This window comes from Budorcas taxicolor, chromosome 21, assembly GCF_023091745.1.
Source record: "Budorcas taxicolor isolate Tak-1 chromosome 21, Takin1.1, whole genome shotgun sequence".
NCBI lineage: Eukaryota > Metazoa > Chordata > Mammalia > Artiodactyla > Bovidae > Budorcas > Budorcas taxicolor.
In genome coordinates, this window is record NC_068930.1 from 16,972,711 (window position 1) to 16,997,474 (window position 24,764).

General features: G+C 49.6%; 1 protein-coding gene across 1 annotated transcript in view; it reads right to left on the reverse strand.

The window, feature by feature from the left end:
• The window catches only part of ST8SIA2 (ST8 alpha-N-acetyl-neuraminide alpha-2,8-sialyltransferase 2), a 69,570-nt gene that overhangs the window by 35,690 nt on the left and 9,116 nt on the right, over positions 1–24,764 (reverse strand). The window lies entirely within an intron of this gene.

Sequence of the window (24,764 nt, forward strand, 5' to 3'; positions counted from 1 at the left end):
CTATCTTCTGGAGTCTGCTCAAGCTCATGTCCATTAAGTTGGTGATGCCATCCAAGGACACATATGTATGTGGTGCCCCGGACACATGGTGAGGAAAAAAGCAAGGAAAAGGATGATCTAGGGTCAGTCAGGTCCAACCACCTCATCCTCTGTCGCCCCCTTCTCCTCCTGCCTTCAATCTTTCCCAGCATCTGGGTCTTTTTCCAATTAGTCGGCTCTTTGCGTCAGGTAGACAAAGTATTGGGGCTTAAGCTTCAGCATCAGTCCTTCCAATGAATATTCAGGGTTGATTTCCTTTAGGATTGACTGGTTTGATCTCCTTGCTGTCCAAGGGATTCTCAAGAGTCTTCTCCAGCATCACAATTCCAAAGCATCAATTCTTTGGCGCTCAGCCTTCATTATGGTTCAACTCTCATATCTGTACATGACTAATGGAAAAGCCACAGCTTTGACTCTACGGACCTTTGTGAGCAAAGCGATGTCTCTGCTTTTTAATATGCTGCCTAGGTTTGTTACAGCTTTCCTTCCAGGGAGCAAGCATCTTTTAATTTCGTGGCTGCAGTCACCATCCACAGTGACTTCAGAACCCAAGAAAATAAAATCTGTCACTGTTTCCACTTTTTCCCCATCTATTTGCCATGAAGTGATGGGACCAGATGCCATGATCTTAGTTTTCTGAATGTTGAGTTTTAAGCCAACTTTTTCACTCTCCTCTTTCATCCTCACCAAGAGGCTCTTTTTCTACCATTAGAGTGGTATCATCTGCATATCTAAGGTTGTTGATATTTCTCCCAGCAATCTTGATTCCAGCTTGTGCTTCATCCAGTCTGGGCATGTCACATGATGCACTCTGCATAGAAGTTAAATAAGCAGGTTGACAACATACAGCCTCGATGGACTCCTTTCCCAGTTTTGAACCAGTCTGTTGTTCCATGTCTACTACTAACTGTTGCTTCTTGGCCTGCATACAGGTTTCTCTGGAGATAGGTAAGGTGGTCTGGTATTCTCATCTCTTTAAGAATTTTCCACAGTGGGTTGTGATCCACACAGTCAAAGGCTTTTTGTGGAAAAATATGCATAACGCAAAATGTCCATTTTGTCCTTTTTCAGTGTACAATTCTGGGGCATCCACTCTGTTCACAAGATCGTGCAGCCATCACCATCTCTAGGATTTTTTCATCCCTCCCAACAGAAACTCTGTCCCCTTGCTTCTTTCTGGTGAACTTGCCAGACTGTGTTACCTGAATCTCTCTCCTAGACTTACCCTCTATCCACCCTAACAGTGCTGGAGAACTTGTCATAAGGGGAAGCAAGTTAAGGGTACAAGCTCTGAGGTAATACTCCCAGGGTCTGCATTCTAACTGAACTAATCATTAGCTGTGTGATCTCGGACCACTGCTCCAGGCTTACGTTTGTTCGTGGAGTGACTGTAGAGATTTAACGAGCTAATAAGTGCAGAGATGTAGCACAGCGCGTGACACGTTGTAAGGAACTTGATATTGATGTTATCCTTATTTTGACTTTTTGCAACCTTTTAAAAATGCAGGAACTTCCCTGGTGGTCCAGGGGCTGGGACTCCACACTCTCAGTGTGGGGGTGGGGGCCTGGATTTGATCCGTGGTTGGGATCCCTCATGCAACTAAAGATCCCCCAGGACACAGCTAAAAAATCCCACGGCTGGGGATCCCACACGCGGCAATGAAGATCGAGGATCCCACATGCAGCAGCTGGGGCCCAGGACAGCCAAATATATAAATAAATAAGTACTTGTTCTTAGAAAAAGTCAAATCATCTTGACTTAAGAGGCACATGATAACAGGTAGCTGCCCAGATCTGACCTGTGAGCTATGCTTTCCTTACTTGTTCTCTAGGATCAGTTCAGTTCAGCCACTCAGTCATGTCCGACTTCTGCCATCCCATGGGCTGCAGCACTCCAGGCTTCCCTGGCTGTCACCAACTCCTGGAGCTTACTCAAACACATGTCCATCGAGTCGGTGATGCCATCCAACCATCTCATCCTCTGTCATCTCCTTCTCCTCCCACCTTCAATATTTCCCACCATCAGGGTCTTTTCTATGAGTCAGTTCTTTGTATCAGGTGGCCCAAGTATTGGAGTTTCAGCTTCAGCATAAGTCCTTCCAATGAATATTCAGGACTGATTTCCTGAATAGTCTTCTCTAGGATGTTAGGAGCAAAATGCCCCTCCATGTAGCATCTTTGCCATATGTCTCCTGATGACATCCTTCTGGTGGAGGTAGGCTTCTACTGCCAGAGAAGGCTTTCCTGAAGTAACAGCTCCAACAGTGAGGACCACAAACTCCTGCACTGCCAGCTCCTTATGTGGATCACAGTGAAAGCTGGAACAGGCCAGGCACTTTCGGACTGCCAGCCAGGATCCCGTGTGATGGTATAGGGGGCTCCCTCTCAGCAGCTTCAGCCTTATTGTTGTTATTCAGTCACTCAGTTGTGTCTGACTCTTTGCAACCCCATGGACTGCACACGCCAGGCTTCCCTGTCCTTCACTATCTTTGAGTTTGCTCAAATTCATATCCATTGAGTCGGTGATGCCAATTCAACCATCTCCTCCTCTGTTGTCCCCTTCTCCTCTTCGGCCTTACAGGCAGGAAAGGACACTGCTGATAGTATGATGCTTGCACCAAATTTAGATTTATTCCCAGTGCCACCCGTGTCTGGCACCAATGTGGTTACCTTCCTCCAGGTCCATCCACTCCACTTCCGGCTTCTCAGGTCTAACAGTCTCACTCAACAGTCCCTGAGAGGCCTTTTGCTGTTCAGCAGGTCTGATCATTGCCCCAGAGCCCTTGGACCTCGCAGATACTGAAACACCACCGGGCACAGAGCTCTGAAGAGACCAGTGGTATCCTTGACAATGGTGTTTCCATGATAACTGAGATCTCTGGTTACTGGGTATTGTAAGTGCCAATGGGATGTCATGTCAGCAAGCTCACGGGCTGCTGTCTTCTTACACCCTCCTCCCGAACACTCAGCTCCTTCTGCCATCCCCTCTCCCTTCATGCTTAATATGGTTTGATGTATCCGCTGGATGTGATTTCAGCAAACTTTTGTTTGTGAATCAGCTTCCATCAGCTGGAACAAAAAGATACCGGCTCAGTCTTGGCTCTCCCCTCTGCTCAACCTCAGAAAACATCCGTGAGAGCTGAAGGCTTTGATTCCAGCCAATTTCCCCAGTCTCTTATGCTAGTCATCTGCACATCAGAAAAATAAACAAGCCACTGGGATGCCAAGCATTTCCCGAACACTTACTCCTGATCTTTCCTCTTTCTCATCATGAAACTGTCACCAACAACCAGAAGAGAGACCAGAGAATTTGTCTTCCAGACTAGAACACTTATGGAATAAACCGACACCACAACTGAGGCAGGAAAGGACGCATGAATTGAGATGACCAGTTCATGTGGGAATGGCCCTCCAATTTACACTCATCTTATAAAGAAGACAGACTTTATAATACAAAGATTTTTAGGAGAATGCTGCATCACAAATCCAGATCATTCAAAACCCTAGAAACCAAGGCAGTTAAAACTCAGAGGTGATACGTATCTAGGTAGTTGGTTGAATTGGATATGTATCTATGTATGCAGTTGGAACTGGTGAAAGCTATCATTAAAGAAGATTTCTTCAGTAATTTGTTGCTATTTAGTCCCTAAGTCATGTCCTACTCTTTTGTGACCCCATGAACTGTAGCCTGCCAGACTCCTCTGTTCATGGGATGTTCCAGGCAAGAATACTGGAGTGGGTTGCCATTTCCTTCTCCAGTGGATCTCCAGTAAGTAATTCTTGGCTGTGGAGCCTTTTGTGAGTCCCTTGTCCCTCCCACCCATTCTGAAGACTGCTCTACAGTGAGTCAGGGTCCCTTAACCTGTCCTGGTATGGTGGTCACACCTATAGCAAGGTTTTCCTATACTCAGCTACCACTGCAGCTTCACCTAGCATGTGGCTTCACCGCCTAGACTGGGGGCAAGCCTGGAACAAGGTTCTGCTCATCTCTGTATTGCCATGGAGCGGAGGAGGTCACGTGTCTCCTGCAGATTCAACGTGCTTCTGAAGATGACTGCTGCTGCTGCTGCTGCTGCTGCTAAGCTGCTTCAGTCGTGTCTGACTCTGTGCAACCCCATAGACGGCAGGCCACCAGGCTCCCCCATCCCTGGGATTCTCCAGGTAAGAATACTGGAGAAGATGACTACTGGATGAATAAATGAGCCAAGAAAGCCGAGGTCATTCCTTCTCTGGAGAGAAAAGGGTTCAGCCCCTCCGGTAGCATGGCTCGGGGAGGAAGAAGGGAAACCCCAGCCTCACTCCCACCCCCACTGCCCACCTACCACAGCTGCCAAGCATGCTCCAGCCCCAGGGCCTTTGCACTGGCTGTTCTCCTCCGTGGAAAGTTTTTCCAACAGATACTCCATGGCTCCCTCCTCCCTTTCCTCTTTTTTTCAAGTCTTGATCAAATCGGACCTTCTCAGAGTGGCCTTCCCTGCCCGTCCCATTCAACACTGCACCTGCTGTCCTCCTCCTCCATGGAGGTCCTCCTCTCTCCCATCTCCTTGTATCTTTACATCACTTGTTCAGTCGCTCAGTCGTGTCCAACTCTTTGTGACCCCATGAGCTGCAGCACGCCAGGCCTCCCTGTCCTTCACGATCTCCTGGAGTTTTCTCAGACTCATGTCCATTGAGTTGATGATGCCATCCAACCATCTCATCCTCTGTCATCCGCTTCTCCTCCTGCCTTCAATCTTTCAGAGCATCAAGGTCTTTCCCAATGAGTTGGTTCTTTGCATCAGGTGGCTGAAGTATTGGAGCTTCAGCATCAGTCCTTCCAGTGAATATTCAGGTTTGATATCCTTTCGGATTGCCTAGTTTGATCTCCTTGCTGTCCAAGGGACTCTCAAGAGTCTTCTCCAGCACCACAGTTCAAAAAAATCAATTCTTCAGTGCTCAGCCTTCTTTATGGTCTAGCTTTCACATCCATAAATGACTGCTTCCTTGATGGCTCAGAGAGTAAAGAATCTGCCTGCAGTGCAGGAGACCCAAGTTCGATCCCTGGGTCAGGAAGATCCCTAGAAGGGAATGACTCCCCAGTCTAGTATTCTTGCCTGGAGAATCCTTGGACAAAGGAGCCTGGCGGGCTATAGTCCATATTGTCGCAGAGAGTTGACACGACTGAGTGACTAACACTTTCATCACTATTTCATGTATTATGCGCATGGTCTTCCTTCGCCACAGGACTGCAGGCTCCACGACAGAAGTACTGTGCCTGTCTCATTGACGGCTATGCCTCTAGTGCCTGGACATCACGAAAGGTCTGTGAATATTTACAAATAGCAGGAAGCTGCCTCCTCCCATCCTTTGTTACAACAGAGAAGGCAGCTGTCCTCTTACCCAAACCCGATACCTCCACCTGTGCTCTGAAATGCATCCTTTCCAGTCTTCCGTGATTATTACTCTATCAACTATTTCTTCTCTCTTCCTCATCTTTTTACAGCTTCCTTCCAGCTGCCTAATAATTCTAGTCTTTATCTTGGTCTTTGTATATGTCAGACTCCATTCTGCAAATTTTGTATTAGTTCATGTAAGCCTCATGGTAGCCTGAGGATGCAGAAATGATGATGCATTTCTGCATGAGAACAAACAGAGGCACAGAAAGGGGGGAAATCCTGCCTGGGGCCACACAACCCCCAAGCAGGGGTGACACGGTTTGAACCCAGCAGGCTGGCTCAGACCAGCGCCTGGTCGCATCGCCACGTGGCTGGCTCATCCCCACTCGCATTTATGTACGTTTGCTTGTCTCACCTCCAGTAAATGACCCAACCCTCCTTCCATACACCCCTCGCTACTTCTGTCTCTCGCCAGCATTTGCAGACGTCTGCACTACCAGTGACTCCTCGCTTCACCATCTCCCCTACCATTCCATTCTGGTTCATGTCCCCATCACGCTATCAAAAGTGCTCTTGTATGAACATCTTGTGATGGGCAAGTCTGTCTCCATTTTATTTGAACTCTGTCAACTTTTGATGATGGTGGCATGTCTCCCTTCCTGGATTAGTAAAGTCAGGGCTTCCTGGGTCTGGCCACAGAGTGGGCCTGGACAAACCTTCTTCCCCTGGAGGAAATAAGCTACTGGGAAGAGACATGATAAATGGCCCCAAGTGGAGAGAAAGGTTAGAGTCCTCGGGGCATCTTTCAGATTCCTTCTGGCTCTGGAAATCCATTATTTTAAATCATCTCCTCTCAAACACTTTAAGGTTCTACTAATAATGACACAAAATTCCTCCTTGATTCTGTTCCCCTGACAGAGGGCACCCTCCCCAATTAAAATCTCAATTTTTCTCTATATTCACACCCAACAAAATTGTGTCCAGCATTGCTTTCTTTCAAAATACAGAAAATATTTTTCTTACAAAATATATTAGTTTTACAAAATTTTCAAATACTAAATATGGTTGAACTTTTTTTCAACAGCTTCCTGGCCCCCTCTCCACCAGAATTTACTCCCCAAGAGCGATGGCTTCAGTGTTCCAGGTGACAATCCCAGTGGCAAACAGACATGTTAACAAAACCCATCCTTAGGATGGGGATGTGGATTCCAAGAGAGCAGTGAAGAGGATGAATAACTTCCTTTGCTTGAGCTTCACCCTGTGCCAGGCACTGTACCAGTGGCATGTTAATTTGCATATTTTGGTTTTATAAATAGGACACACAGGCTCAAAAAGGTTAAGTGATTTGCCCAGGGTCAACCCTAGCAAATAAACTGGCAGAGCAGGGATTCGAGTTGCATGTGGTCAAACCACGTGTGCCTGCAGAACACTGGCCCCTGTACCCTGCCCTTCGCCTACTGCACATAAGGATTTAATATACAGTCAGGGAGATGCTTGAGACTTAAGAGGAAGTAAAGGTTATTCAGGGCTTCCCCAGTGCTCAGTGGTAAAGAATCTGTCTGCAACGTAGGAGCCACAGGAGATACAACTTCAATCCCTGGGTTGGGACGATCCCCTGGAGGAAGGCATAGCAACCCACTCCAGTATTCTTGCCTTGAGGATCCCATGGACAGAGGAGCCTGGTGGGTTACAGTCCATGGGGTCACAAAAGAGTCGGCACAACTGAAGCAACCCAGCACACACACATGCAAAGGTTATTCAATAAGTAGTTGCGAGACATGTGATGAGCTAACTGGGAAAATATTCAACTCAGATTCTCCACTGGGACCACACCAATAAGGATAAAATATGATCTAGCCATGAAGAGTTGTGCTTAGGAGGAGTTTCATATGAAATTCATTCAACCGCATTTTCATCTGTTTGGGCACCCAGAACATAATGCCATAGCCTGGGAGGCTTATAAACAACACTGCTTGATGGCTCAGCACGCTGGAGGCTAGAGGTCTGAGATCAGGGTGCCAGGGTGCCCAGATGAGGGGCTCCTCCTGGGTCACAGGCATCTTGTATCCTCACAAGGCAGAAGGGGTGAGGGGCCTTTGGAGCCTCTTCCATAAGGGCACTAACCCTATTCATGAGGGCCCCACCCTCATGACCTAACTACCTCAAAGGCCCCCTCTCCTAATAACCATCACACTGGGCATTAGGGTTCCAATGTGTGAATCTGGTGGGGACAAAAACATTCAAGCCACCGCACTTCCGTGTGTGTCCACTACGGACAGTGCCTTGCCTCCTGCAAAACCTTCATGGAGAGGTTTGGCAGCCCTGAAACTCCTCGTTTCATTCATGTCACATGGTGTGGATAAATCCGTGCTCTTTAAAGAGAAGCAGAACGCCCATCCCACATGCCGCGCTCTTGAACCCAGCTCGCTGGGACTTGAAAGGCCTCTGTCTGAAGCCGGCCTTTGTTCTCTCTCTTTTGTTCACTTCTTGACGGATCAGCATTCAGAGGCCGTGTCCCTACTAACACAGTTGCAGCCTTTCCCCGAGAAAATCCCTGGAGGGCCTCCGGGTTGGGGAGGACTTTAAAGTCACTTTCCTTCCAGATGTTTGATGCACCCCCTTCGCCACTCTGCTGGTCCCAAGCAGCAGTCATCACTCATGGAAACGCACTGTCGTCGGGAAGGGGGACAGTGGGACTATCAAGGAGGGGGCTGGAGTTCTGACTGCCATCAGGCTCTAGCTTTGCAGTCCTTCCTTCTCTGCAAAGCAGGGTCCTATGGTGGGATCACAGTGAGAAGCCCCGGGCAGACGTGAATATTAGTTGTAATATTGCTATTGAAGGTGATGGCTGCTGCCTTGGGAATCAGAATAAACCACTGCCACAGGCCACTGACCCCCTTGGAACAGCTGTCCTCAGGGAGGTTGTCTTCCACCAAGGGCAGTCCATTAGGGAGAAATAAAGCACAGTGGACGGAAGAAAAGGTTTTCCCAGGTGGCGCTAGTGGTAAAGAATCACCCTGCCAATGCAGATCTCCTTGGGGAGGGCATGGCAACCCACTGTACATGGCAACCCACTCCAGTATTCCTGCCTGGAGAATCCCATGGACAGAGAAGCCTGGCTCCGACTCAGCACACATGCACGTATGGACGGAAGAAATTGGGCTGCAGGACCATGGTTCCCGCTGCCACTGCTGCGCTGTCTGATGGCTCTGAGGCCGTCCAGAGGGGAGCCCTGCCCAGGAGTAAATTAATGCCCTTTCTTTTCTTCAGCAAGACGTGCTCAGCTAAACAGCACAAGAGGCATGTCTGACAGTCATGCTGCCAAGGCCTGGGTGTGGCCTGTCCAACGGCCACGAGGCTGTGCTGCATGGAGGCCCTGTGGGACCCGCAGAGCATGGCCTGGCCCCTGGGTGGGTTGACTACACATCATTTCTCTGAATGGACCCAGAAGCGTCCCCTAGGTCCTAGATCCCCTCCGCCTTCATCACGTGTCAACACCTTCGGGTTTTCTTTGATACTCTTCTCAGCTGCTCCTCCCAGCCCTTCCTTCTCAGCCAGTCCTCCCAGCCCTTCCTTCTCAGCCCCTCCCCTATGTATCCCAGTTGCTCAGAGCCCACCCTTAGGCCTTGGGAAGCCCCCCCTTCCATTGTTCATCTACATGCCCAGAACTCCCAATGCACCTTCAGGCATGGTGCGCTCCAGGCGCCAGAATCACAGAAGAGCCCAGACACCCCCCACAGACCTCAGACCTGACCGTCACTCACACCTCAACTTGCTCTCTCCCAGCGTTCTCTCAGGGAATGGCAGTCATGCAGAATCAGGGTGCTGCGGGCCCTCCGCACCCTCGCTTCCCAGGCTTCCCCTCAAGATCACCCAGCCTTCAGACGCTCCCCCTCGAGGACAGCAGGTGCCATTCCCTTGGGTCCTCTGCCGTGGCTTCTGCCTTAGCTCCCTGTCTGCAGAGAGGAACTCCTTGCGAACTGCTCCCATGTGGGACCCAGATTTCCAAAATGCACGGCGCTTCCTCCTCGAAACTCTTCTGGGTTCCCTCATCAAGTCCCACTGCTCTCAAAATGAGTCAGCACAGATCCTTAGCACAGCACAAGAGACCCTTTCCGAGCTGGCCCTCTTGGTCCTCACCTTCACCTTCTCACACGCCCACCAGCTGCCTCCACGGAGCAAGGGGCAGTTTCTGGAATGTGTCAAGGTCACAAGATCGTGCCTTTGAACATTATCCTCTCTCCCCAGAATCCTTTATTCTGTTTTCCAAGTTTACTTAAGTCAGCATTTATGACCTGCCAGCCCCAGGTCGTATCTGGCATAAATATGTATTTGGTGATGGGTGGGGGGAGACTTGTATAACGTTAAGTCTTTTATAATTAAAATGCCAATGATAAAAACTCAAGGGAATAGCCATTATAAAATATAAAACATTGGGCTGGCCAAAAACTTTGTTCGTTTTAAAAACTTGTTATTTTATATTGGAGTATAACTGATGAACCATGTTGTGATAGCTGTAAGTAAGAAGCAAAGGGGCTTGGGCGTACGTGTATGTATCCATTCTCCCCTAAACCCCCTCTCCCATCCAGGGTGGTAGATAACACTGAGCAGAGTTCCCTGGGCTATACAGTAGGTCCTTGCTGGCTGCTGCTGCTGCTGCCAAGTCACTTCAGTCGTGTCCAACTCTGTGTGACCCCATAGACGGCTATCCATTTTAAATACAGCAGTGTGTGCATGTCCGTGCTGAACACTGTATGGAAAAACCCGGATGAATTTTTTGGCCAACTCAGTATCAAGTTTTGGCTTCTTTTGAACAATGAGAAGAACTGGCAGCCCTGACCCATATGAATTGGTGGAGCCGTGCCTCACTGGGAGTCCACACCACTTCCTATTGTCTTACACTGAGCTGTTTCACTTATTTATGTGACCTGCCTAGACCTTGAAGGCATCTGAGTTTGGAATCACCAGACCCACTACTACTCAGGTAGCAAAGTCAGCTCATGTCACCTTCCCCATGACCTTTCCTGACCCAGAAGCCTCACTTACGCCAGGTACAGCAAGCCTACAGGTCCCGCGGGTGTATAGCAAGTGGCATGTGTTCAAGCTCAGTCGTGTCCAACTCTTTGCAACCCCGTGGATGGTAGCCCTCCAGGCTCCTCTGTCCATGGGATTCTCCAGGCAAGACTGCTGGAGTGGGTTGCCATGCCCTCCTCCAGGGGATCTTCTCGACTTAGGGAGCGAACCTGCATCTCTTGCGTCTCCTGCACTGCCAGGCAGGTTCTTCACCATCGAGCCACCAGGGAAGCCCAACAGGAAGTGGCAGGGGTTAGTTACTAGTTCTCTTTCAGTGACAGCTGACAAGATGCTGATTGATACAGTCAATCGCAGCAGAAGAGGACGACCCAGGGGCACTGCCCTCCCCACCCCACAGGCAATACTCCGTTCTGGAGGTGAAAATTTGGGAGCTCCTTCCGCTCTGTGAAGTGGCATGAGGCTGCCTTCTGGGACTCGCTGATTGAGTCACCGACCGATAGACAAGTAAGAGGAAGCGGGCCTGGGGTCTGGAAGGATCCTCAGCCCTAAAGTCTCAGGGCTCAGCTGTGGTCTCCACCCACATCCCCACCCCGTGTTCGACAGGACTCCACGGCTCTGGACAGGAACTGGGGACGGAATCTGCCCTCCAGGTCCTCTCTGTGAGCTCCTTTCGGATTGCTTTGGAGTAAAGTTCAGACAGCAAAGCCCAGGGCCAGCGTTGAGGGTGGAGAAAATGAACTCCAGCCCTGGTGCTTGAGGGCAGGGAAACTGACTTCACCCAAAAAAACACCACTGCATCTGGTAGCAGGTAGGGAGTGGGTGCAGGTGGGCGCAGGGAAGATGGTGGCACCCAAGGCTGTGCCCAGGTTGATGCTGAACCAGGTGTCTGAATGGGGGCTTGAGGAGGACTCTGCTTGGGTGGACAGTGGAGGAGTGACCGTCACAGAGTTAACACTGCCTGGGCACTTACCACGGGGCACACACAGACCAAGTTCTCACTGTGGATTTTTCTCCTCTGTCCCTATTGCAGCCCTGAGAGGTGGGCCTTTTTATGACCCCTACTTTGCTTAGAGATGTTATGCATCCTATCCAAGAGTTGCAGGATTTGACCCTAACTCTGTCTGATGGATCATCGCCGAGTCAGGAACCACTGCAAAAGGTGGGAGTGGGGGTGGAGGTGAAAGCCTGAGCTCAGTCACAACTGAGGTTTAGTGTAACAGGAGCAAACCCTGGAGAGAAGCCAGAGAGCAGGGCCAGGCGGCCCTTCTACCTGGGACACAATACTTGACTCCAGAAATGCTCGCAGCATCACCTGCCTGCAACATCCCCTGCCACCTGCCAGCACCTGCCACAGTTACGAGGAAGCGGTGTGAAGCCACCCGGGGACTGTGCAAGGGACCTGGGGTCGTCCCATCCGACTCGATTCCTACCCCCTCACTCCAGGAGACTTTGGCCGTAATACTTGGAATGTTCCCAGCAGCTTCAGACAGGATGTTCAGGCTGTGCAGAAGGCTGGGAAACTGGTTTCTGTTCTAAACAAGCGCAAGGGAGAGGAACAAAGGTGGGTTAACAGGGTGCCGCCTCCTTTGCTTTTCTTCTTGCCCTGAGCCAGGGTGGGCTGGGGCCCGAGGTGGCATCACAGATTCAGGCTCCCTACCTCCAGGGTCTGGGCTTTGGGTGGTGCCCAGGGGACACTGGTCCAACTTCTCACTGAGGGCTCGGTATCTGGGGGCTCCCTCAGAGCCTCATCCTCTTCCCATTTCTCCTGCTATCACATTCCTGTAGGAAATGCCAGGGGAGAAGGCCAGGGTGAAGGGGGGGACACCCTGGCCCCTCCCTGGGGCTTAGAATAATCAAGATGCGAAGAGAAGGGACTTCTCTGGTGGTCCAGGGGTTGAGAGTCTGCCTGCCAAAGCAGGAGGCTCGAACTTGATCCCTGGTCCTGGAGGATTCCCCATGCCACCTGCAGGGCCCCTGGGCCCGTGTGCCCAACCACTGGGTCTGCACTCTAGAGCCCGTGCTCCGCCACCAGAGAAGCCGCTGCACCCAGAGGCTTGGGCACCGCAACTGGAGAAAGCGCACGCGCAGTGGCGACGACCCAGTGAGGCCGGAAGTAAATAAAGCTGCAAAGAGAACTCTTCACCTGCAGACTTCCCAGTGGAGTGACCACAGTGGAGTGACAAGTGGACGCGAAATTTAATGCTTTTTTTCTACCTAGTCAGACACCCGCACGTGAACGCTTTGCATGGGTACATTCGGAACTGTGTGATGCTGCCGGCGAGAACGGGGAGGGGAGCACAAGGCCTCCCTAGCACCTGGCCTCAGGGACCAGAGAACAAGATCTAGCCTCGAGTTCTCTTGATGGAAATGCCTCTTTGACCCAAAACTGTCAGAAAATGAGGCTGCCAGAAAGAACACAGGCTTTGATGAGATCCCTGACTCTCCCATCAGTAGCGGACTCTTTAAAATGGAGCTTCCTCATCCCTTAAAATGAGTAAGCCGTGAAGAGTAAAAGAGATGAGGAGTCTGTGTAAACAACTTGGCAGATCCTGTTTCTATTTAATTTTCATTGTTGTTCCTGGGAAACCTTTTTGAGAAGAGGCCTTCTCTTCTTTTTGTTCCAATAAGTGTGTGTTCATGGAGCCCCCACTTTGTAATGGGCCCCAGGCTGGGCTCTGGACTCCCCGTGGGGGATGGAGACAGTCTCCAGTCTGAAGGTGCTTAAAACAGATTTGGAGACAAGAAGCACACACATACGCATACACAGGGAACACCCCAACAAAGGAACAGAATCATAGCCACTCAGCCACATGTGGGGTGAGGCCAAGGCGCAGCCAGGAGAAGCGGTGATTCGAGACTGAGGGTGTATGTGGGAGTGGGCACGGAAGGGCTGACTGGGGGGTGGCATTTTGTCAGAACCCTAAAATACAAGGGGGCAGCCTCAGAAGGGCTATGGGAGGAGCATCAGGCAAGAGGGTGTGCACAAGCCAGGGTCCCAAAGCAAGAGGAGCCCGATGTGTTAACGGATCCGTTTTCCCTACTGAAAATTTATGTGGTTTCTGGGACCTCCTTTCCCCCTGAGATGGCCTGTGACTCTTCACCCTCACCTGTTTATTGGTCCTACTTTTGCCTCAAGGTTGTGGCATTTTCCTACAACCTCCCGCTTTCCTTCTCTTCCCTCGTTGTTTCCTTACCTTATGTTTACAAATACGCTTTTTTATTTGTAAAACGTTCTCCTTCTGACTCATCTGCCCGACCTGCTTCTCTTTGCTTCTCAACCCTCTGGCAAGGCCGGCCTGTAATCACGGCCCGCTTTGATCAGGGAGCTCTCTGAAATTTCACATCACTTCACCACAGCGAGGAAAGTAATCACTCACACGGCACCAGTTCAGTTCAGTCGCTCAGTCATTTTCGACTCTGCAACTCGATGGACTGCAGCACGCCAGGCCTCCCTGGCCATCAGCAACTCCTGGAGCTTGCTCAAACTCATGTCCACCGAGTTGGTGATGCCATCCAGCCATCTCCTCCTCTGTCGTCCCCTTCTCCTCCTGGCCCCAGGAGCCTGCTGATGCCCCAGCTGGTGGCCCTGGAGCACCCTCATCCCAGGCACGCTCCTGCAGGGGGTGTTCGTGCCCACCCTGCACCACCCAGGTGACTGCTTCGGTCTCTTGGTTCTCGCGCTTCTTGGTCCTTCACTATGGCCTTTCTCCTTTTGTTCCTGCTTCCAACTCTTGTAGCTTAATCCTGGGATCTCAGCAACGTTAAAGGTGGCTACACTCATGGCTTCAATTGTCTCCCTCCAGCTGGCTTGCAATCTCCATCTCAGCTCTGACCTCTCCCCTAAGTATTATTCCTTACATATTGGTCACAGTGATCTACCATCTAGGGGACCTCAGAGAAGTCCATCCCCATCTTGGAGTGTCATTGTCATGCCTGGAAAATACCGGGAATCGGGCTGGCTGGCTTCTTTTGTCCCTAAGCTCCAATAATTGGTGACTCAATGATGTTTAAATGTCTCCATTCCCACATAGATGAACTCTGTCCTCTTAAAATCATGTTTAAAGTTAAATTCCTCATTAAGGCACAGCTACCCCTCTGGATTCTGATACACACACAGTGGGCTCAGCCATCCCGGACGTTCCCAGAGCGTTGTGATTTCTTCTCTGTAACCGAGACTCCCTAGTTCTCTCTTCCTTTCCACTTGCAGCCCCCTGCCCCCTGCCCTCCCTCCATGCTGCTTCTAGAGATGACCCAGGTGGTCCCCCGCAGATTCTGCCCCTTTCAGCAACATACAATCTGCACATTCAAAACATTTCAAGGGTCCCAATTGTTCACAGCAGCTCCTCTTCAGCTTTGTGGGTTCCCTGGAGAATCCTTCAAAAGGTATGGATCCTCTGTCCAGAAAAATGCCTAAAACTTCAAGAGGTCCATGGGCTTCTCTGGTGGCTCAGATGGTAAAGAATCTGCCTGCAATGCAGGAGACCTGGGTTCGATTCCTGGGTCAGGAAGATCCCCTGGAGAAGGGAATGGCAACCCACTCCAGTATTCTTGCCTGGGAAATCCCATGGACAGGGGAGCCTGGCGGGCCACAGTCCATGGGATCACAAAGAGTCGGACTCAACTGAGCGACTATGGATCTCCTGAAATGTATCACAGGCTCTTTAAAGTTCTTTCAAGCCCAGCTTAGACCAAAGAGTCTCATTTTTTGAGTTCCAGAGCCCCTGACAACTTAACTCTGCAACCCCTTTCCATCCTGTTTTCCTCCACCCTCAGATCCTCCTGAAGCCCCTACTCCAGCCAAGCCCCAAAGGTAGCAGCAGCTCCTTGATGAGCACGTGAATCTTCTTTGGCTCAGGCCATTCTCCCCATCTGAATCATCAACTTCTTTCTTCTTGCAGCTAAGTCTTGGACCATTCCTTCAAGTCCCGCACCAATCCCACCTTCTCCAGAAAAGGTCTCTCTTGCTCCCTGCCCTGTGTGGGCTTCCTCTTTGGCGCTCCTGTAGGTCTGAATCATCAGCCATCAGCACCATATGGTCAATTTTTGTTTCTATGACATGGCAAGGCTCACCCCTGAGGCCGGTGACCGTCACTAGGCTGAGATGCTTGCTGGCAAAAATGAATCTTCCTGATTATGACTGAAGGAAGAAGGCTTCCAAAATGGTCCAGCTGGGCTCTGAGTGATGCCAGCTTTTCTATATTTTATTACACACACCCACGTGTTTTCTAAAACATAGTATGAAAGTGAAAGTTAGTTGCTCAGTTATGTCTGACTCTTCGTGACTCCATGGATTGTAGCCCGCCAGGCTCCTCTGTCCATGGGATTCTCCAGGCAAGAAAAAGACACATGAACCCCAATGTGCATTGCAGAACTCTTTACAACAGCTAGAACATGGAAGCAGCCTAGATGTCCACTTACAGATGAATGGCTAAAGAAGCTGTGGTACATATATACAATGGAATATTACTCAGCCATAAAAAGGAACACATTTGAGTCAGTTCTAATGAGGTGGATGAACCTAGAGCCTATTATACAGAGTGAGGTAAGTCAGAAAGGGGAAGATAAGTACCATATACTAATGCTTATATATGGAATCTAGAAAGATGGTACTGATGAATTTATTCACAGGGCAGCAATGGAGAAACTAGAGAACAGACGTATGGACACGGGAAGAGCAGAGGAGAGGGTGAGATGTATGGAGCGAGTAACGTGGAAACTTACACGACCACATGTAAAATGGAGAGCCAATGGGGATTTGCTGTATGGCTCAGGAAACTCAAACAGGGGCTCTGTAACAATCTGTAACAGTGGGATGGGGAGGGAAATGGGAGGGAGGTTAAGGAAGGAGGAGACATGGGCATACCTATGGCCGATTCTTGCAATCTGTGATAGAAAAACAAGAAAATTCTGCAAAGCAATTGACCTTCAATTTAAAAAATAAATATATTTTAAAAAGTACTGGAGTGGGTAACCATTTCTTTCTCCAGGGGATCTTCCTGACCCAGGGATCAAACACAGGTCTCTTGCATTGAAGGGCAGATTCTTTACCATCAGGGAAGCATGAGCATGGTATACTGAGCATGATTTATCTGGAACACCAGTCCTGCTGTGACCGGATGATGGTCCAAGTGGTACTGAGATGTGGGGAATAAGGATGCTGTGAGTTCATCCTGCCTGCTCATCAAGAGGCTTCCCTGAGATGTGAGAACACCTACTGAGATGCTGGGCATGTGGAAGCCCCTCAGTGTGTAAGTCTGCCTTCCTCCCTCCTTTAGAGTGACTTTCTTTTAAATGTAGAGCAGGTGGTAAGTGAAAATAGCTCAGCGCCTATTTATTATCCTGCTCTGGCCTTTCAGGGCAAGGAATTTAGAGGCATAGCAAAAGGATTAGATGTTTCCAGCAAGTCTGAACTCACTCAACAGGGAAGGTACCCAGTGGTGATGCTGGGGAGCTGGAGAAGATCTGTGGTTTCTGGAACCTCCTTTACAGATGGGGAAATCGAGGTCCTCAGAACTCAGGGCCTGCCTTTGAGGTGGCAGCCCTCCCAACTCTTACTCACCTGTGATGACGACATGTTTCTCATCATCACACAAGAATTCTCTCCTCCATCAGATCACAAACTCCTCGAGCACTTTTTCTGTGCTGAGTTCATCTTTGCTTTCTCTACAATCCAACAAATGTTGCTAATCAACCCTGAATATTCCTTGGAAGGACTGATGATGAAGCTCCAATACTTTGGTCACTGGATGCAAAGAGCTGACTCATTGGAAAAGACCCTGATGCTGGGAACGATTGAAGGCAAAAGGAGAAGAGGATGACAGAGGATGAGATGGCATCACTGACTCAGTGGCCATGAATTTGAGCAAACTCTGGCAGATGACGAAGGACAGGGGAGCCTGGCATGCTGCAGTCCATGGGGTCGTGAAGAGTTGGACACAACTTAGTGACTGAACAACCTCTTTGTGTGTCACCAGCATCTTGCACAGGGTTTGTGAGCCCAGCATGTGACAAATGAGATGTTTTGTGATGACTACGCAAGGCTCATGGTAACACGTACTGGTGAGCCTTCCCAAGGTTTTCTCCAGGGTCCTTGGATGCCTTGTAAGGCTGCTGTTTCTGCACCCAATCAGGAACAGACTGACTCTTCCCGCAGACGTGGCCCATGGCACAGAGTGTGCTGGCTACACGGAAACGCTGTATTTGAGATTTAGTCATTGAGCATTTACCAGGTGACATGCCCTGGGTATATGGAGATGAACAGGACGGAATGGATCTTTCCCTCATGAACAATCATCTTGTGCAAGAGGAAAAAAAAGAAGAACAAAAGCAAATATATCATCATCTGATCCTGGCAGAACAACCCTCTCCAGTGGCTAATCTCTGCCTATTTTCAAGACAGAAAATAAAAACAACACTGCACAATGGAACTCTGATGAAGACCCCAAATCCAAAAAGTTCAACACATTTTATTTTATCTCAATTGATCTCAACTCTCAAATGCTCCAGCTTCAGAAGGTTTAAGATTAGGTGCCATTAAGCCGGCTAGACCAGCATTGATTGAAAAACCCTCCTGGATACTACAGGATGGAGGAGGTTGCAGACCCTTCTTAATCTCCTTGTTATCAGCATGATCTCAGCCTGCCAGGAGCCAGCTTACTAGATTCCCAATTCTGGCCACATCCACATCCCCCTGGCTTCTGCGTACCAGGCCATGGAGCTTGTATAGCACCATGAATTACCCTGCTAGGAAAACTTTACCAGTGAGCTGGTCTCTGTCCATGGAACCGAGGGAAAAGGAAAAGTAGGTTTCCTCTATAAACCAGACAGCCCTCAACGGGTCTCAAATCAGACAGTTACACGGGAGCCCATATAACCCACTCTATTTTCTCTTTGACCATGGAAAGGAATAAATAAATGATTGTGGAATGCAGGTGGCAGAGGCTGTTCTGAGCATTTCTCTGAAACTGACTCCCTCCTTCCTGCCCTCCCTCCTTTCCTTTCTTTGTTCTCCAAACCAGCACTTACTCTCTGCCAGGCACTGTGCAAGGGGCTGAAAGTACTGAACCAACGCAGCACAGATCTGAAATGGTCTAGCCCTCCTAAAGCTACAGTCTGGCAAGCAGGAAAAGCACCATACAAGAAATGCGAGTTGTGAAAAACAGGGCTTCCCAGGAGGTGCCAGCTGTGAAGAACCCACTTGCCAATACAGGAGGCATAAGGGATGTGGGCTCGATCCCTGGGTCAGGAACATCCCCTGGAGGAGGAAACGGCAACCCACTCCAGTATTCTTGCCTGGGAAGTCCCGTGGACAGAAGGGCCTGGGGGGCTACAGTCCATGGGGTCTACAAAGAGCTGGACACAACTCAAGCAACCTAGCAGCAACAGCAGAGGATGCTGGGAGCCTGGGGGGCTGCGAGGGGGTCTCACCTAGCAGTGCTGCTGGGGGCTGGGGAGGAGCTCAACCGCCCATGCCTTTTGAGTCGTCCACAACATTGTTTCACTGGAGGATTCTTTTTTTGTGCACTGGGCAATTTCCCAGATACAGTGAGACATTGTATCTGGAACTAGTTAATCTGGAAGATTAACTCACTGTCTGTAGAAGTTCTACAAGGACTTGTCACGGCTCTGCTGCCAAGGGGGCAGATAAGGGTCCCAAAGAGAAGTCAAGCAAGCACAGCGTCACGGCGTCAACTGCAGTCATTTCGGGGTCTACCTCCCTGTGTTTTGCTGATCCCACTTTACTGACAATATTTTCTTTAAACTGACTCACTTAAAAACGTAAATGGGTTTATCATCAAAGGAACCCTTAATATCACTGCCATAAATAGAATACCAATATCCCTTGCCCTAAATAGAAGGTAACGGCAAAAATAAATAAAATTAAATTCCTGGCTTCCAGCCTGTCTCGAGGCTGTCTTTATCTGAAGTAGCAGATTGGTTTTAAAAGGCTCCCCTCTACTGGCCTTCGATCACCCCTAGAGGCCTCCCTCATCAATTCCTCTGCTTTTTATAACTGAGAATGGAGTTTGGAATTGGATTGCTGGCTGGGCAGGCCACCAAAACCACTCAGGAACCCCAAGAACTCTAGGGAACTGTTACTGCGCGTGCCAACTGTGAAGTGGGGCCGTCAGCTGTGTGAATGATCACATCAGGCCAAATGCATGAGAGGGCTTAATGACACAGGCCAGGTGGCTGAGCAGTTTTCTCTGGAAATTTCTATCACTTGCCCCAGCCGTGGATCATGGTTATTCTGGTACAGACATTGCAGCCTCCTTAAGCTCACTTAAAACGTCAATTCAACACTTGTTTAAGATTTCTCCTTGCCTTACTTCATGGCCAGGCCCTCACTTTGGGAGGGGAAAGACAGAGAAGCAGGTTAATCCACAGGGCTAAACACTGGCACTCTGGGAACGACCAGCTAGACCTTGATGAAATTCAGTTCTTTTTTTGTGTGTTTATTAAGCAGTTACTTTACGCAAGTCTCAGTTTACTCATCCATAAAATGGTTTCTTTCCAGGGTTTTAATGTGTGTATGCTTTTTAAGGTCTCGCCATGTGGCAGGTGGGATCTGAGTTTCTCAACCAGGGATCATATCTGTGCCCCCCCTGCACGGAAAGCTCGAGTCTTAACCTCTGAACCACCAGGGAAGTCTTGTCCAGGGTTTTATAATACACGTGTGAAATAGCGTATGAAAACTGGTGTGCACACAGGCATCTGGCTGTAATAATAACCACTATTGATTTTTCTGACATCCATCTAAGGGTGAAGGCCAACTCTGATGGGCAACAGGGATCCTCGGACAACTTTCCCCTGGTTTGACGGGTCAAGGTCTTTGCCTTGGGCTGGGGCTCTGCTGAAAGGCCAAGAGACCAATTATTCCCACCAATGCAGGGAGCGTGTATACAATTTGCCTGGGGTCTTGTTCGATGCAGATTCAATTTAATCAGATGTGGGTTCCGGGGTGAGGCCTGAGGTTTTGCTTGTCTACCCAACCCCCAGATGAGGCCCCTGTTGCTGGGCCAAGAATAACACTTTGATTGACAAGGCTCAATGGTTCTCCCAGTAGGGGTTCTCGGAGGGAGGAGCCAAAGGTATCAGCATCACTTGCAACTTGTTAGTGATGCCAGTTCTCAGGCCTCACCTGCTGAATCAGAAGCTCGAGGGTGGGGCCAGCACTGTTTGTAACAGCCCCCAGCTCTGGCACTTCGTGCCCCTGGAAACTGGAGCACTAGCTCAGGTCTGCGGTCATATGGGCGTTGTCTGGCCTGAGCCTCAAAGGGGACAGACAGCTGCCTCTCAGCAAGCCCCAGGCCAGCAGGAAGATCTCTAGGGATGAGCATTCTGGGTCTCTCTGTTCAGACTCACCCCTGAGCCACAGACACTGACGAAAGCTTCTCACACACAGGTGGTAAGGAAAAGGACCTCTGGGAACCTGGGCTGGGAGGGCGGGTGGTCTGGGTCGTCTGCACCCTTGGCCTCCCCTTCCTTCCCCCTGCTCCCCTTCCCCACCACTCCATGACTTCCATGCAGTTTGGACTTTTTCTAGGCCATATGGGTCCCTCCACCGAAGTTAGACAGGAAGGCAGGCCAATGAGTATTTACAGTGTCCACAAAAAGTGTATGTTTGCACATACACTTACATGCACATACACAGTCCTAAATCCTAGGCCTTGGGAATTTGCCCTTCCCCTCTAGCAAGCGTATCCAAATATACTCATAACCAAGTAATGGTTCACATTGACGTTTCTCTAATTTCAGTACCAGTTCTTTCCTCTTTCCTCTTTTTCTCCCTCTGCTCTTTCCCCACTATGCTTTTTGGTATGACATAATGTTATGAATTAAATAGCCATGGAATTAAAAGACGCTTGCTCCGTGGAAGAAAAGATATGACAAGCCTAGACAGCATATTAAAAAGCAGAGACATCACTTTGCTGACAAACGTCCATCTAGTCTATGGTTTTCCAGTGGTCATGCATGGATGTGAGAGCTGCGCCATAAAGAGGGCTGAGCGCCGAAGAATTGCTGCTTCCAAACTGTGGTGCTGGAGAAGCCTCTTGAGAGTCTCTTGGACTGCAAGGAGATCACGTCAATTCTAAAGGAAATCAGTCCTGAATATTCATTGGAAGGCCTGATGCTGAAGCTGGAGCTCCAATACTGTGGCCACCTGATGCGAAGAGCTGACTCATTTGAAAAGACCCTGATGCTGGGAAAGATTGAAAGAGAGATGAGAAGGGGATAACAGAGGATGAGATGGCTGGATGGCATCACCGACTTGACGGACACGAGTCTGAGCAAACTCAGAGAGACAGTGAAGGACAGGGAAGTTTGGTGTGCTGCAGTTCATGAAGTTGCAAAGAGGCGGACATAACTTAGTGACTGAATAACAACATTCCTGTCTTATGTACATACCACATTTTGCTTATCCAGTCATCCACTGATGGACATTTTTTGGCTACTGAAAATGATAGTGTTATAAACACAAGTGTACAAATACCTGTTCAGAGGCTTGGTTTTGATTCTTTGCGGTATGTACCCAGCCATGGAATTGCTGGGTCAGATGGTAATTCTATTTTTAATTTTATGAGGAACCACCCCACTGTTTTCCACAGCAGCTGCACCATTTCACATTCCCATCAGTTATATTTTACTGATGTCTCAGAACACTATGAATAGGATACCATTAACTCCTTTAGAAAGTTTAGGAAACCGAGGCTCAGAGAAGTAAAGCCACCTGCCTGAGGTCACACAGGTAATAAGTATGGCATCAGTGATCAGTGCCTTAGTCTTCCCGTAGCAGCTCCCAGGGGCTCCAGAGGTGCGGTCCAGTGTCTCGAAGCATGAACAGTGAGTCTGGCTTGTAGGGAAGACTTGCCAGTTCTTGTGTGGGTGTCAGTTGACTCTTTACAACCCCTGGACTGTAGCCCACCAGGCTCCTCTGTCCATGGGATTCTCCAGGCAAGAACACTGGAGTGGGTAGCTATTCCCTTCTCCAGGGGATCTTCCTGACTCAGGGATCAAACTCGGGCCTCCTGCCTTGCAGGCAGGGAAGCCCCAGTTCTTACAGCCAGGAGAAAAGGAAGGTCCTAGGCTGGCAGCTGGGAGAGATTTACAATGAAGACCTGAGGGAGTCATATTCTAACGATGCTGGAGGGCAGAGCTTTGGCCTGGGTACCTGTAGGCTGGGGCTGGGGCTGGGGCTGTGACACCTTGGGCTGGCTCCATCCCCAAGGCTGGCTGTTCTTTAAGGAGCTACTTGTCAGAGGGCTGCTGCCCTGCTGCTTCGGTGGAAGAGGCTCCCAGCTCCGGCCAGGACCCTCACACCACTGCGGGTTCCTCTCTCGCCCTTCTCTTTACCTCTCCTTCAAACAAAGCCTATGGACTGGGGTGTAGTTTGGACATAAGGCAGAGTCCACCTAAGAGTCAGCTCCCAAACCTCAGGAGCCTCAGAGTGCAGTAGGGGAGGGCTTGCTGCTTATAGGAGAAGAGCAAAAGCAAGTCACCTGCCCTATCAGTTTACCAGTTCATTTTCTCTGGGTATCTTAGCCTCCCCACTCTGGCATTTACTAAGCAAGAAGATGTGAATTAATCCTGTGGATCACTCCTCCGAGTGCAGCCAATATTCTTGTGCTTGAAACTGGAGACGGGAAACCTAACGGCAAGCACCCACGTGTCACTGGACTGTCCAAGGGGGTGTGCCTCTTCTCAACATGGGCTGAAGTACTGCACCCAAGTATGGGGTCGCCACGGTGTTCCGGAGGCTCATCTGACCGGCCGTGAGCCCTTGCTGAAGTCCCAGTGTTTCCACTTTCCTTTTGCAAACCGTCTTTGTGGTACAGGAAATGGCCCAGGGCGGGAGGCAGGAGGTAGGGGGAACAGGCACCAGGTCCCTGGTGATTCCGGGACACAGAAGTCACTACGAAAGGCACGTGATGGAGTTGGGCAAAGCTGGTTGGCACCTCATTTCCTTGTTACTGGCTGTGTGACCTCAGCAAGACTTGGTCCCTCTCTGGGCCTCCAAGTACATCTATAGATGAACCAACTTGGCAGCTCCGAGTACAATATCAGCCCCTAGGAAAGAGGCTCCCTGGGCCCCACAACCTCCCTGCAGAAGTCTCCTCCCCACCTGCTTCCTTTCTTCCTTGCCAGGATCTGGGAAGCTGACCACCCTAGCCCTTCTGTCTTTCCCCAGAAAAAAATTCTTCCAGGCTTTAATCACTTGTGTTGTTTTTTCTCTTCCTCAGTGTGTGTGTGTGTGTGTCCTATAGTGAACTGATCAAACAAACATGCTCCACAGCCACTCTGATGAGACCTGGTGGGGGCAAGTGGAGGCTGGGGGAGAGGGAAGGAGGGAAGGCGGCGTGGGGAGCACCATCCAAAACAAGATGCCGTGGAGCTGGCCACCCTGAATCGCCTCCATCTCCTGGGCTCCCATATTCCATTACAGCCCCGCCTCTAGCGTCTTGTCTCCGGAGCTCTCCTGGAGCGTGGCTGTTCCCTGGGTTTCTCTCTTTCCTGCAGACCTCTCTCTGTCCCAGCTTTATCCTTTGGGGGAACGCGCATGCATATTTCCCTCATTGGATGTCATTTCATACATCAGTTATAGGTCGTTCTCCTGATTTCCTGGAACCTGGGTGCACATCCCAGCTCTGCCACTGACTGGCTGTGTGACTCTGGTCAAGTTGCTAACTGTTCTGTGCCTCAGGCTGTGCGTCTGTTTAACAGAGCTAATAACAACACGGACCTTATAGGACTGTTGGGAATATTCAGGTGCGAACAGAGCTAAGGTGCTTAGGCTGTCATATGCACACAACAGATACGCCAAATAATAATAATAATAATAATAATAATAATAATAAAAGACCGTTGTTATTCTTTGCTGCCGTCAGCCTCCACTGAGAAAAGATGTGTGAGGAGTGAGCCCCTGTTTCTAGAAGCAATGCCCTCTGTTTACTCTTCAAGGTAAACTCAGATCCCAGACTATAGATTTCAGCCATCAATAACATTTCCAAAAAAATTGGGGCTGAGGGACTTCTGTGATGGTCCCTCGGTTAAGATACCATGTTTCCAGCACAGAGGGCGTGTGTTCGATCCCTGGGTGGGGAACTAAGATCCCCTACTGCACCCAACCAAAAAAAAACAGGTTGGCCCTAAGTTTAGGAAAAATGTAACACTACTATGTACCATCACCCTCTTTCAGGAAAGAAAGGACATCAACACCCAAAAGAAAATCATCTCAGAAGATAGAAGAGTTCTCAGGAAATGACAGGTTAAAAATGTGAAACTAACAGAATCGTCATGGCTACAATGTATCTCTTA